The 14,045-nt window shown below is 40.8% G+C and overlaps 1 protein-coding gene across 2 annotated transcripts in view; it reads right to left on the bottom strand.

Moving 5' to 3' along the window:
* LOC133548990 (guanine nucleotide-binding protein G(I)/G(S)/G(O) subunit gamma-2) overlaps window positions 1–14,045 on the bottom strand; it is a 50,967-nt gene that overhangs the window by 33,335 nt on the left and 3,587 nt on the right. The window contains exon 1 of one of the 2 annotated variants that reach the window (XM_061893988.1): window positions 1,366–1,557. The exons of the other annotated variant lie outside the window; for it this stretch is intronic. The gene's annotated coding sequence lies outside the window, so the exon portion shown is untranslated. Of the gene's footprint in view, window positions 1–1,365; window positions 1,558–14,045 lie in introns of those variants that run through there. 2 annotated transcript variants of the gene reach the window in all.

The following is a 14,045-nucleotide window of genomic DNA, read 5'->3' as shown; positions in this document are numbered from 1 at the left end:
TCCCTAAATTTCTTGCAATGTCACTTTGAGAAAGGTTGTTCTTAAACTGTTTGACTATTTGCTCACACAGTTGTGGACAAAGGGGTGTACCTCGCCCCATCCTTTCTTGTGAAAGACTGAGCATTTTTTGGGAAGCTGTTTTTATACCCAATCATGGCACCCACCTGTTCCCAATTAGCCTGCACACCTGTGGGATGTTCCAAATAAGCGTTTGATGAGCATTCCTCAACGTTATCAGCATTTATTGCCACCTTTTTCCTACTTCTTTGTCACGTGTTGCTGGCATCAAATTCTAAAGTTAATGATTATTTGCACAAAAAAATATGTTTATGAGTTTGAACATCAAATATGTTGTCTTTGTAGCATATTCAACTGAATATGGCTTGAAAAGGATTTCAGGATCACTGTATTCCGTTAAATTTACATCTAACACAATTACCCAACTCCTATGGAAACGGGGGTTTGTAGAAAAGGTAAAAGCCTTCTGACAAGCCCCAGGCTGTTTACACCTGCCGCAGACCCGGTTCTGCTGTTTGACCTGGGATCGCAAGCCGGATCCGCCTGTGGGAGAGACCGCTTGGCGAAATTGTTGCCGGAGGGGGAAAAAAAATGAACGGCCTTCCCTCCTGTTGTTTGGGGCGGTTTAGCTCGGTTGGTAGAGCGGCTGTGCCAGCAACTTGAGGGTTGCAGGTTCAATTCCCGCTTCTGCCAACCTAGTCACTGCCGTTGTGTCCTTGGGCAAGACACTTGACCCACCTGCTCCCAGTGCCACCCACACTGGTTTGAATGTAACTTAGATATTGGGTTTCACTCTGTAAAGCGCTTTGAGTCACTAGAGAAAAAAGCGCTATATAAATATAATTCACTTCACTTCACCTGTAACGCTCCTGTTTGCCTGAGCGGAAGAAGCGGCGGAAACAGGCCTGGGTGCACAACACACACACACACACACACACACACACACACATACATACATACAAAGCCCACTGTAGATTAAGTGTATTGATGTCAGTGTTTTAAGTGGTGTGTGTGGGTGGGTGTGGGGGTGGGGTGGGGGAGTTGTGCACAATATGTACAATTTCCCTGCTTCTCTCAGCGACGAAACCCCCTCCCCTCCCCCTCCTCTGGCCACGACATGACGCTGGTGCATGCTAGTTATGGCAGAAAGGGTCCGGGTTTTCGTCGTGGATTCATCCCCCCCCCTGTCGCCAACTCCCCTCCACCCCAAAAAACCAACGCTCTTAAATCAATCCTGTCGAACGAGGGCGGCGAAAAAGGGGGTCAAATTCTGCAGATTTTGCCCAAAAGAGGCGGGGATGAAACACAGCCGTGAAGAAGAGAAAATGACAAGAAGAATATTCCTACCTTTCCCTTCCCTGCTGGTTAGTCGAGTCGTTTTTTTCTTCTTCTTTCTTCCCCCCCTCCCGGATCCAAGTCTGGTGGAGACGAATCAGGAACTTTGAGGACGGGAGCGCGCCAGCTGACATCCACACTGTCCTCGCCTTCCGTCCCTGCCTCTGCTCCCAGTCTCCACCCTCCAGCCAAACGCCGAGGCTACCAGAAGATACCCCCCCTCCTCCTCCTCCCCTCCTCCTCCTGACTCCCCCTCCCTCCCGGTCTCCCTGGTCCTGCTATCAGCCCGTTCTCCCCAAGTCCCGGAGGTCCACCGGAAAGAACTCCACGGTCTCCCTGAGATCTGTGGGTAAACAAAATTGGAGCTGGATGATAAATGTTTACTTCTCAACGTTGATGTTTACAAATAACTGAACGCTAATGTAGCATGCTAATGATCCCACGCAAACTCATCTTAGCTTTGCGACTGGTGTTGTCCCGGTGCCAGTATTTTGGTACTAAGTGGAAATAGCTGTCAGCAATGAAGAAGAAAAGTCAGCCGGCGAAGAGAAAATATCTGCCGTCAACTATGTCGAAATAGTTTCCGGCAATGAAGAAGAAATAGCCACCTCTAGCAGAGAAGAAACAACCGCTGTCAACGAAGAAAAAAATCGTCGCCATCAACAAAGAAGAAATGGCTTTCAACAAAAAATGAAGAAACAGCTGCCATTAACGAAGAAGAAATATCCACTATCAACTAAGAAGAAATAGCTGCTAACAACGAGGAAGAAATGGCCGCTATCATCTAAGTAGAAATAGCTGCCAGTAATGAAGGAGAAATGGCCTCAATCAACTAAGTAAAAATAGCTGCCAGTAATGAAGAAGAAATAGCCACCTCTAGCAGAGAAGAAACAACCGCTGTCAACGAAGAAAAAAATCGTCGCCATCAACAAAGAAGAAATGGCTTTCAACAAAAAATGAAGAAACAGCTGCCATTAACGAAGAAGAAATATCCACTATCAACTAAGAAGAAATAGCTGCTAACAACGAGGAAGAAATGGCCGCTATCATCTAAGTAGAAATAGCTGCCAGTAATGAAGGAGAAATGGCCTCAATCAACTAAGTAAAAATAGCTGCCAGTAATGAAGAAGAAATAGCCACCTCTAGCAGAGAAGAAACAACCGCTGTCAACGAAGAAAAAAATCGTCGCCATCAACAAAGAAGAAATGGCTTTCAACAAAAAATGAAGAAACAGCTGCCATTAACGAAGAAGAAATATCCACTATCAACTAAGAAGAAATAGCTGCTAACAACGAGGAAGAAATGGCCGCTATCATCTAAGTAGAAATAGCTGCCAGTAATGAAGGAGAAATGGCCTCAATCAACTAAGTAAAAATAGCTGCCAGTAATGAAGAAGAAATAGCCACCTCTAGCAGAGAAGAAACAACCGCTGTCAACGAAGAAAAAAATCGTCGCCATCAACAAAGAAGAAATGGCTTTCAACAAAAAATGAAGAAACAGCTGCCATTAACGAAGAAGAAATATCCACTATCAACTAAGAAGAAATAGCTGCTAACAACGAGGAAGAAATGGCCGCTATCATCTAAGTAGAAATAGCTGCCAGTAATGAAGGAGAAATGGCCTCAATCAACTAAGTAAAAATAGCTGCCAGTAATGAAGAAGAAATAGCCACCTCTAGCAGAGAAGAAACAACCGCTGTCAACGAAGAAAAAAATCGTCGCCATCAACAAAGAAGAAATGGCTTTCAACAAAAAAAGAAGAAACAGCTGCCATTAACGAAGAAGAAATATCCACTATCAACTAAGAAGAAATAGCTGCTAACAACGAGGAAGAAATGGCCGCTATCATCTAAGTAGAAATAGCTGCCAGTAATGAAGGAGAAATGGCCTCGATCAACTAAGTAAAAATAGCTGCCAGTAATGAAGAAGAAATAGCCACCTCTAGCAGAGAAGAAACAACCGCTGTCAACGAAGAAAAAAATCGTCGCCATCAACAAAGAAGAAATGGCTTTCAACAAAAAAAGAAGAAACAGCTGCCATTAACGAAGAAGAAATATCCACTATCAACTAAGAAGAAATAGCTGCTAACAACGAGGAAGAAATGGCCGCTATCATCTAAGTAGAAATAGCTGCCAGTAATGAAGGAGAAAAGGCCTCAATCAACTAAGTAAAAATAGCTGCCAGTAATGAAGAACAAATAGCCACCTCCAACAGAGAAGAAACAACCGCTGTCAACGAAGAAAAAAATCGTCGCCATCAACAAAGAAGAAACGGCTTTCAACAAAAAAAGAAGAAACAGCTGCCATTAACGAAGAAGAAATATCCACTATCAACTAAGAAGAAATAGCTGCTAACAACGAGGAAGAAATGGCCGCTATCATCTAAGTAGAAATAGCTGCCAGTAATGAAGGAGAAATGGCCTCAATCAACTAAGTAAAAATAGCTGCCAGTAATGAAGAACAAATAGCCACCTCTAGCAGAGAAGAAACAACCGCTGTCAACGAAGAAAAAAATCGTCGCCATCAACAAAGAAGAAATGGCTTTCAACAAAAAATGAAGAAACAGCTGCCATTAACGAAGAAGAAATATCCACTATCAACTAAGAAGAAATAGCTGCTAACGAGGAAGAAATGGCCGCTATCATCTAAGTAGAAATAGCTGCCAGTAATGAAGGAGAAATGGCCTCAATCAACTAAGTAAAAATAGCTGCCAGTAATGAAGAAGAAATAGCCGCCTCCAACAGAGAAGAAACAACCGCTGTCAACGAAGAAAAAAATCGTCGCCATCAACAAAGAAGAAATGGCGTTCAACAAAAAATGAAGAAACAGCTGCCATTAACGAAGAAGAAATATCCACTATCAACTAAGAAGAAATAGCTGCTAACAACGAGGAAGAAATGGCCGCTATCATCTAAGTAGAAATAGCTGCCAGTAATGAAGGAGAAATGGCCTCAATCAACTAAGTAAAAATAGCTGCCAGTAATGAAGAAGAAATAGCCACCTCTAGCAGAGAAGAAACAACCGCTGTCAACGAAGAAAAAAATCGTCGCCATCAACAAAGAAGAAATGGCTTTCAACAAAAAAAGAAGAAACAGCTGCCATTAACGAAGAAGAAATATCCACTATCAACTAAGAAGAAATAGCTGCTAACAACGAGGAAGAAATGGCCGCTATCATCTAAGTAGAAATAGCTGCCAGTAATGAAGGAGAAATGGCCTCAATCAACTAAGTAAAAATAGCTGCCAGTAATGAAGAAGAAATAGCCGCCTCCAACAGAGAAGAAACAACCGCTGTCAACGAAGAAAAAAATCGTCGCCATCAACAAAGAAGAAATGGCTTTCAACAAAAAATGAAGAAACAGCTGCCATTAACGAAGAAGAAATATCCACTATCAACTAAGAAGAAATAGCTGCTAACAACGAGGAAGAAATGGCCGCTATCATCTAAGTAGAAATAGCTGCCAGTAATGAAGGAGAAATGGCCTCAATCAACTAAGTAAAAATAGCTGCCAGTAATGAAGAAGAAATAGCCACCTCTAGCAGAGAAGAAACAACCGCTGTCAACGAAGAAAAAAATCGTCGCCATCAACAAAGAAGAAATGGCTTTCAACAAAAAAAGAAGAAACAGCTGCCATTAACGAAGAAGAAATATCCACTATCAACTAAGAAGAAATAGCTGCTAACAACGAGGAAGAAATGGCCGCTATCATCTAAGTAGAAATAGCTGCCAGTAATGAAGGAGAAATGGCCTCAATCAACTAAGTAAAAATAGCTGCCAGTAATGAAGAAGAAATAGCCACCTCTAGCAGAGAAGGAACAACCGCTGTCAACGAAGAAAAAAATCGTCGCCATCAACAAAGAAGAAATGGCTTTCAACAAAAAAAGAAGAAACAGCTGCCATTAACGAAGAAGAAATATCCACTATCAACTAAGAAGAAATAGCTGCTAACAACGAGGAAGAAATGGCCTCAATCAACTAAGTAAAAATAGCTGCCAGTAATGAAGAAGAAATAGCCACCTCTAGCAGAGAAGGAACAACCGCTGTCAACGAAGAAAAAAATCGTCGCCATCAACAAAGAAGAAATGGCTTTCAACAAAAAATGAAGAAACAGCTGCCATTAACGAAGAAAAAATATCCACTATCAACTAAGAAGAAATAGCTGCTAACAACGAGGAAGAAATGGCCGCTATCATCTAAGTAGAAATAGCTGCCAGTAATGAAGGAGAAATGGCCTCAATCAACTAAGTAAAAATAGCTGCCAGTAATGAAGAAGAAATAGCCACCTCTAGCAGAGAAGAAACAACCGCTGTCAACGAAGAAAAAAATCGTCGCCATCAACAAAGAAGAAATGGCTTTCAACAAAAAATGAAGAAACAGCTGCCATTAACGAAGAAAAAATATCCACTATCAACTAAGAAGAAATAGCTGCTAACAACGAGGAAGAAATGGCCGCTATCATCTAAGTAGAAATAGCTGCCAGTAATGAAGGAGAAATGGCCTCAATCAACTAAGTAAAAATAGCTGCCAGTAATGAAGAAGAAATAGCCGCCTCCAACAGAGAAGAAACAACCGCTGTCAACGAAGAAAAAAATCGTCACCATCAACAAAGAAGAAATGGCTTTCAACAAAAAATGAAGAAACAGCTGCCATTAACGAAGAAGAAATATCCACTATCAACTAAGAAGAAATAGCTGCTAACAACGAGGAAGAAATGGCCGCTATCATCTAAGTAGAAATAGCTGCCAGTAATGAAGGAGAAATGGCCTCAATCAACTAAGTAAAAATAGCTGCCAGTAATGAAGAAGAAATAGCCACCTCTAGCAGAGAAGAAACAACCGCTGTCAACGAAGAAAAAAATCGTCGCCATCAACAAAGAAGAAATGGCTTTCAACAAAAAATGAAGAAACAGCTGCCATTAACGAAGAAGAAATATCCACTATCAACTAAGAAGAAATAGCTGCTAACAACGAGGAAGAAATGGCCGCTATCATCTAAGTAGAAATAGCTGCCAGTAATGAAGGAGAAATGGCCTCAATCAACTAAGTAAAAATAGCTGCCAGTAATGAAGAAGAAATAGCCACCTCTAGCAGAGAAGAAACAACCGCTGTCAACGAAGAAAAAAATCGTCGCCATCAACAAAGAAGAAATGGCTTTCAACAAAAAATGAAGAAACAGCTGCCATTAACGAAGAAGAAATATCCACTATCAACTAAGAAGAAATAGCTGCTAACAACGAGGAAGAAATGGCCGCTATCATCTAAGTAGAAATAGCTGCCAGTAATGAAGGAGAAATGGCCTCAATCAACTAAGTAAAAATAGCTGCCAGTAATGAAGAAGAAATAGCCGCCTCCAACAGAGAAGAAACAACCGCTGTCAACGAAGAAAAAAATCGTCGCCATCAACAAAGAAGAAATGGCTTTCAACAAAAAAAGAAGAAACAGCTGCCATTAACGAAGAAGAAATATCCACTATCAACTAATAAGAAATAGCTGCTAACAACGAGGAAGAAATGGCCGCTATCATCTAAGTAGAAATAGCTGCCAGTAATGAAGGAGAAATGGCCTCAATCAACTAAGTAAAAATAGCTGCCAGTAATGAAGAAGAAATAGCCGCCTCCAACAGAGAAGAAACAACCGCTGTCAACGAAGAAAAAAATCGTCGCCATCAACAAAGAAGAAATGGCTTTCAACAAAAAAAGAAGAAACAGCTGCCATTAACGAAGAAGAAATAGCTGCTATCCACAAAGAAGAAACATCCACTATCAATTAAGAAGAAATAGCTGCTAACAACGAGGAAGAAATGGCCGCTATCATCTAAGTAGAAATAGCTGCCAGTAATGAAGAAGAAATGGCCGCAATCAACTAAGTAGAAATAGCTGCCAGTAATGAAGAAGAAATAGCCGCTACCAACGAAGAATGAATAGCTGGTATCCACAAAGAAGAAATATCCACTATCAACTAAGAAGAAATAGCCACTAACAACTAAAAAGAAATGGCCGTTATCAACTAAGTAGAACTAGATGCCAGTAATAAAGAAGAAATAGCCACCAACAAGGAAGAAAAAATGGCCGCTATCAACTATGGAGGAATAGCGGCCAGCAATGAAGAAGAAATGGCCGCAATCAACTAAGTAGAAATAGCTGCCAGTAATGAAGAAGAAATAGCCGCCACCAACGAAGAATGAATAGCTGCCATCCACAAAGAAGAAATATCCACTATAAACTAAGAAGAAATAGCCACTAACAACAAAGAAAAGATGGCCGCTATCAACTAAGTAGAAATAGATGCCAGTAAAAAAGAAGAAATAGCCACCAAAAACGAAGAAAAAATGGCCGCTATCAACTATGGAGGAATAGCGGCCAGCAATGAAGAAGAAATGGCCGCAATCAGTTAAGTAGAAATAGCTGCCAGTAATGAAGAAGAAATAGCCGCTACCAACGAAGAATGAACAGCTGCTAGCCACAAAGAAGAAATATCCACTATCAACTAAGAAGAAATAGCCACCAACAACGAAGAAAAAATGGCCGCTATCAACTATGGAGGAATAGCGGCCAGCAATGAAGAAGAAATGGCCGCAATTAACTAAGTAGAAATAGCTGCCAACAACGAAGAAGAAATAACTGCCATCTATTCCATCCAAAAAGTGCTGTGGTCAGCACATTCATTTAAATCACGCAAACTTTTCTGATGATGTTGCCTATTGAAGCATCGCAATCAGGAATTGTTAGGGACCGGAATCAAAAACAACAAATTGGAATTACAACCAGAATAATAATGAATCATATTCGGTACTATACTGCCTCTAAAAAGTAACGGTCTAAAAAGTAACGGTCTCCCACATCTGACACAACGAGCATGTTCGGCAGCACACAATCACAGAGTACTTACACACAGACACAGTGTGTAGACAGAAAAGGAAGAACGGAAATTTTGGCTTAAAAAGTAAAGATAAAGGTGAAGTTATGACACTGAAACACCTTCAGGAAGAGTGAACATCGCCAACACTGTCATAAACATGTGCCAAATAGTGAAACCACACTTAACAACACTGTCATAAACATGTGCCAAATAGTGAAACCACACTAAACAACACTGTCATAAACATGTGCCATATAGTGAAACCACACTAAACAACACTGTCATAAACATGTGCCATATAGTGAACCCCCACTAAACAACACTGTCATAAACATGTGCCATATAGTGAAACCACACGAAACAACACTGTTATAAACATGTGCCATATAGTGAACCCCCACTAAACAACACTGTCATAAACATGTGCCATATAGTGAAACCACACTAAACAACAGTCATAAACATGTGCCATATAGTGAAACCACACTAAAAAACACTGTCATTAACATGTGCCAAATAGTGAAACCACACTTAACAACACTGTCATAAACATGTGCCAAATAGTGAAACCATACTAAACAACACTGTCATAAACATGTGCCATATAGTGAAACCACACTAAACAACACTGTCATAAAAATGTGCCAAATAGTGAAACCATACTAAACAACACTGTCATAAACATGTGCCATATAGTGAAACCACACTAAACAACACTGTCATAAACATGTGCCATATAGTGAAACCATACTAAACAACACTGTCATAAACATGTGCCATATAGTGAAACCACACTAAACAACACTGTCATAAACATGTGCCATATAGTGAAACCACACTAAACAACACTGTCATAAACATGTGCCATATAGTGAAACCATACTAAACAACACTGTCATAAACATGTGCCATATAGTGAAACCACACTAAACAACACTGTCATAAACATGTGCCATATGGTGAAACCACACTAAACAACACTGTCATAAACATGTGCCATATAGTGAAACCATACTAAACAACACTGTCATAAACATGTGCCATATAGTGAAACCATACTAAACAACACTGTCATAAACATGTGCCATATAGTGAAACCATACTAAACAACACTGTCATAAACATGTGCCATATAATGAAACCACACTAAACAACACTGTCATAAACATGTGCCATATAGTGAAACCACACTAAACAACACTGTCATAAACATGTGCCATATAGTGAAACCATACTAAACAACACTGTCATAAACATGTGCCATATAGTGAAACCATACTAAACAACACTGTCATAAACATGTGCCATATAGTGAAACCACACTAAACAACACTGTCATAAACATGTGCCATATAGTGAAACCACACTAAACAACACTGTCATAAACATGTGCCATATAGTGACACCACACTAAACAACACTGTCATAAACATGTGCCATATACTGAAACCACACTAAACAACACTGTCATAAACATGTGCCATATAGTGAAACCACACTAAACAACACTGTCATAAACATGTGCCATATACTGAAACCACACTAAACAACACTGTCATAAACATGTGCCATATAGTGAAACCACACTAAACAACACTGTCATAAACATGTGCCATATAGTGAAACCACACTAAACAACAACGACAAACACATTTTGTGAGAATATTTGCACCGCAACACAACATAAACACGACAGAACAAATTCCCAGAATTCTCTGCAGCACAACTCTTCCGGGACGCTACAATACAAACAAACGCCATAGGTGGATCCACACCTAACATCCACTGTGATGATACCAAGTACAGTAGTGTATCTCGTCGATACTACTATGATGACATCGATATGTTTTAGCATCACAAAATCTTCTTTATTTAAAAAAAAAAAGTATATTATGTTTATAAAGTCAGTAAATATGTCCCTGGACACATGAGGACTTTGAACATGACTAATGTATGATCCTGTAACAACTTGGTATCGGATCGATACCTAAATGTGTGGTATCGTCCAAAACTAATGTAAAGTATCAAAGGAGAGAAGAAGAAGTGATTATTACATTTGAACAGAAGTGTAGATCAATGGTCCCCAACCACCGGGCCGCAGAAGAATTGTTCATTCAATTTTATTTAAAAAAAAAAAATAATAATAATTTTTATTTTTTAATAAATCAACATAAAAAACACAATATAAACTTACAATTAGTGCACCAACCACAAAAACCTCCCTTTTTCATGACAAAAATGTAATTTCTGCATCTTTGAGCTGTAATTTGACCCCCTTAAAATGCTTCAAAACTCACCAAACTTGACACACACATCAAGACTGGTGAAAATTGCAATCTAATAAAAAAAAAAAAAAAAAACTCAAAACTGCGCTCTAGCGCCACCTAGGAATAAAACACAAACAAAACTGCTTGTAACTTCCGGTAGGAATGTCGTAGAGACATGAAACAAAAACCTCTTTGTAGGTCTGACTTAGACCTGGATTTCATATACGACTTCCTTTAGCAAAAATCAACAGGAAGTTGGCAAAAACCCCTTCAAAACAAAAGTTTCCTAAAATATGTCATTTTTGCCTCTTTGAGCTGTAATTTGACCCCCTTAAAATGCTTCAAAACTCACCTAACTGGACACACATCAGGACTGGTGAAAATTGCGATCTAATAAAAAAAAAATGTATAACTCAGAATTGCGCTCTAGCGCCTCCTAGGAATAAAACACTGACAAAACTGTTCTTGGGAAGAAAACACAGACAAAACTGTTTGTAACTTCCGGTAGGAATGTTGTAGAGACATGAAACGAAAACCTCTATGTAGGTCTGACTTAGACCTACATTTCATTCATTTACATCCCTCAGCAAAAATCAACAGGAAGTTGGTAATCACCCCTTCAAAACAAAAGTTTTGTAAAAACCCGTCACCTTTTTTTCAAACATTATCTCCTCTGAGCGCGTTTGTTGTGTCGGCTTCAAACTCGCACAGGAGAGAGATCGAACCCTTCTGATTAAAAGTTGCGCAAAGAGTTTTTCTAACTGCTCCGGTTTTGATTTTACCAGCCTTCAAAGAACCGCTGCGCTGATGCTGCTGCGCTGCTGCCGTCTCAAAATGGCCGCTTAAAAGCAGGAAGCACCAGCGTGACCACACAATGCAGAGAAGATAGGTACTGTGCGGGTAAAGATATGTTGACTGGGTGAAAGAAGGAGGCACCAGTGTGACCCCAGGATGCAGAGAAGGTAGGTAAAGTGCAGGTAAAGATATGTTGAATGGGTAAAGGCAGGAAACACCAGCAAAAGTCGGTCCCGTCCATCGCTGCTTGCAGTTTTAATTTTGTATATCTTCCCATAACGGTGTAAATGTTACAGGTGTGCCTAATGTTGCGGCCTGCTGGTGTAAAAGTGCAGCGCCCACAATGCCAGCGTTTTTTTTTTTTTTCTTAATGACGCAAGATGAAGGTTGGCTTGCTCAGCTCGAGAAGACTCAAACAATGACGCTAACCACACACACACACACACACACACACACACACACACACACACACATACATAATACAACACACATGACGGTACGAGGCACACAACAAAATCATGCTGGCTGCGCAGCTGTACAGGAAATCAGTCATCCTCCATGCGAGGCTTGTTGCCATGGCAACAGAGGAAGGGAAATCCATTCTCTTGTTTCTCCGTCACCCACCCGCCATCCCCCCCTCCTCCTCCTCCTCCTCTTTTGTCTCTTTGAATTCGCCGTTTTCCAGAGCAGACAGAGGGAGTTTGAAGGTCTATTTATTTGCACGTGCAATCGGGTGATTGCTGGGAGAATATTAGGTGTGCAATCCTGGCAAACTGACTCCCATGAGGCATTGGGGTAGAGCAGCAGCTGCCTCCATGGAGGGCAGGGCGAGGGGGGGGGGGTCCAGATGGTCACAAATCAGAAATGAAATCCCCCCCGCCCCCCAATCCCTCCATCCAACCACGTGAGCGCACGCATGTAAACAATGCTCCGGGCATCCTTCCTCCTCCTCCTCATCTTCATGATGACGACGTTGTCATGCAAAAGCCCGGCCTCCATCTTTTAACCCCCGTCCACACGTGCACGCGTCACATCTGCCCCGCGCACAAAAAGCAGCCTAATAAACAAAAACATCTGCTCCGTGATCCCACCCGGGGCTGATAATAAAAGATAAATAATCACATTACACTAACATCACTAATCTCTGGGCTTATCTGAGCCGGTATTAGCATGACCGGCACATTCTAGGTACAAACATACATATATACATACATGTACGTATACAAACCCTGTTTCTTTATGAGTTGGGAAATTGTGTTAGATGTAAATATAAACAGAATACAATGATTTGCAAAACCTTTTCAACCCATATTCAGTTAAATGCACTACAAAGACAACATATTTGATGTTCGAACTCATAAACTTTGATTTTTTGTGTGCAAAGAATAGATTTTAGAATTTCATGGCTGCAACATGTGCCAAAGTAGTTGGGAAAGGGCATGTTCACCACTGTGTTACATCACCTTTTCTTTTAACAACACTCAATAAACGTTTGGGAACTGAGGAAACTAATCGTTGAAGCTTTGAAAGTGGAATTCTTTCCCATTCTTGTTTTATGTAGAGCTTCAGTCCTTCAACAGTCCGGGGTCTCCGCTGTCCTATTTTACGCTTCATAATGCGCCACACATTTTCCATGGGAGACAGGTCTGGACTGCAGGCGGGCCAGGAAAGTACCCGCACTCTTTTGTTACGAAGCCACGCTGTTGTAACACGTGCTGAATGTGGCTTGGCATTGTCTTGCTGAAATAAGCAGGGGCGTCCATGAAAAAGACGGCGCTTAGATGGCAGCGTAAGTTGTCCCAAAACCTGTATGTACCTTTCAGCATTAATGGTGCCTTCACGGATGTGTAAGTTACCCATGCCTTGGGCACTAATGCACCCCCATACCATCACAGATGCTGGCTTTTGAACTTTGCGTCGATAACAGTCTGAATGGTTCGCTTCCCCTTTGGTCCGGATTAAACGATGTTGAATATTTCCAATAACAATTTGAATTGTGGACTCGTCAGACCACAGAACACTTTTCCACTTTGCATCAGTCCATCTTAGAAGATCTCGGGCCCAGAGAAGCCGGCGGTGTTTCTGGATGTTGTTGATAAATGGCTTTCGCTTTGCATAATAGAGCTTTAACTTGCACTTACAGATGTAGTGACCAATTGTATTTAGTGACAGTGGTTTCCTGAAGTGTTCCTGAGCCCATGTGGTGATATCCTTTAGAGATTGATGTCGGTTTTTGATATAGAGCCGTCTGAGGGATCGAAGGTCACGGTCATTCAATGTTGGTTTCCGGCCATGCCGCTTACGTGGCGTGATTTCTCCAGATTCTCTGAACCTTTTGATGATATTATGGAGCGTAGATGTTGAAATCCCTAAATTTCTTGCAATGTCACTTTGAGAAAGGTTGTTCTTAAACTGTTTGACTATTTGCTCACACAGTTGTGGACAAAGGGGTGTACCTCGCCCCATCCTTTCATGTGAAAGACTGAGCATTTTTTGGGACGCTGTTTTTATAGCCAATCATGGCACCCACCTGTTCCCAATTAGCCTGCACACCCGTGGGATGTTCCAAATAAGTGTTTGATGAGCACTCCTCAACTTTATCAGTATTTACTGCCACCTTTCCCAACTTCTTTGTCACGTGTTGCTGGCATCAAATTCTAAAGTTAATGATTATTTTCAAAAAAAAAATTAAATGTTTACGAGTTTGAACATCAAATATGTTGTCTTTGTAGCATATTCAACTGAATATGGCTTGAAAAGGATTTGCAAATCATT

This window comes from Nerophis ophidion, linkage group LG03, assembly GCF_033978795.1.
Source record: "Nerophis ophidion isolate RoL-2023_Sa linkage group LG03, RoL_Noph_v1.0, whole genome shotgun sequence".
NCBI lineage: Eukaryota > Metazoa > Chordata > Actinopteri > Syngnathiformes > Syngnathidae > Nerophis > Nerophis ophidion.
This window is presented reverse-complemented; position numbering and strand designations above follow the sequence as displayed.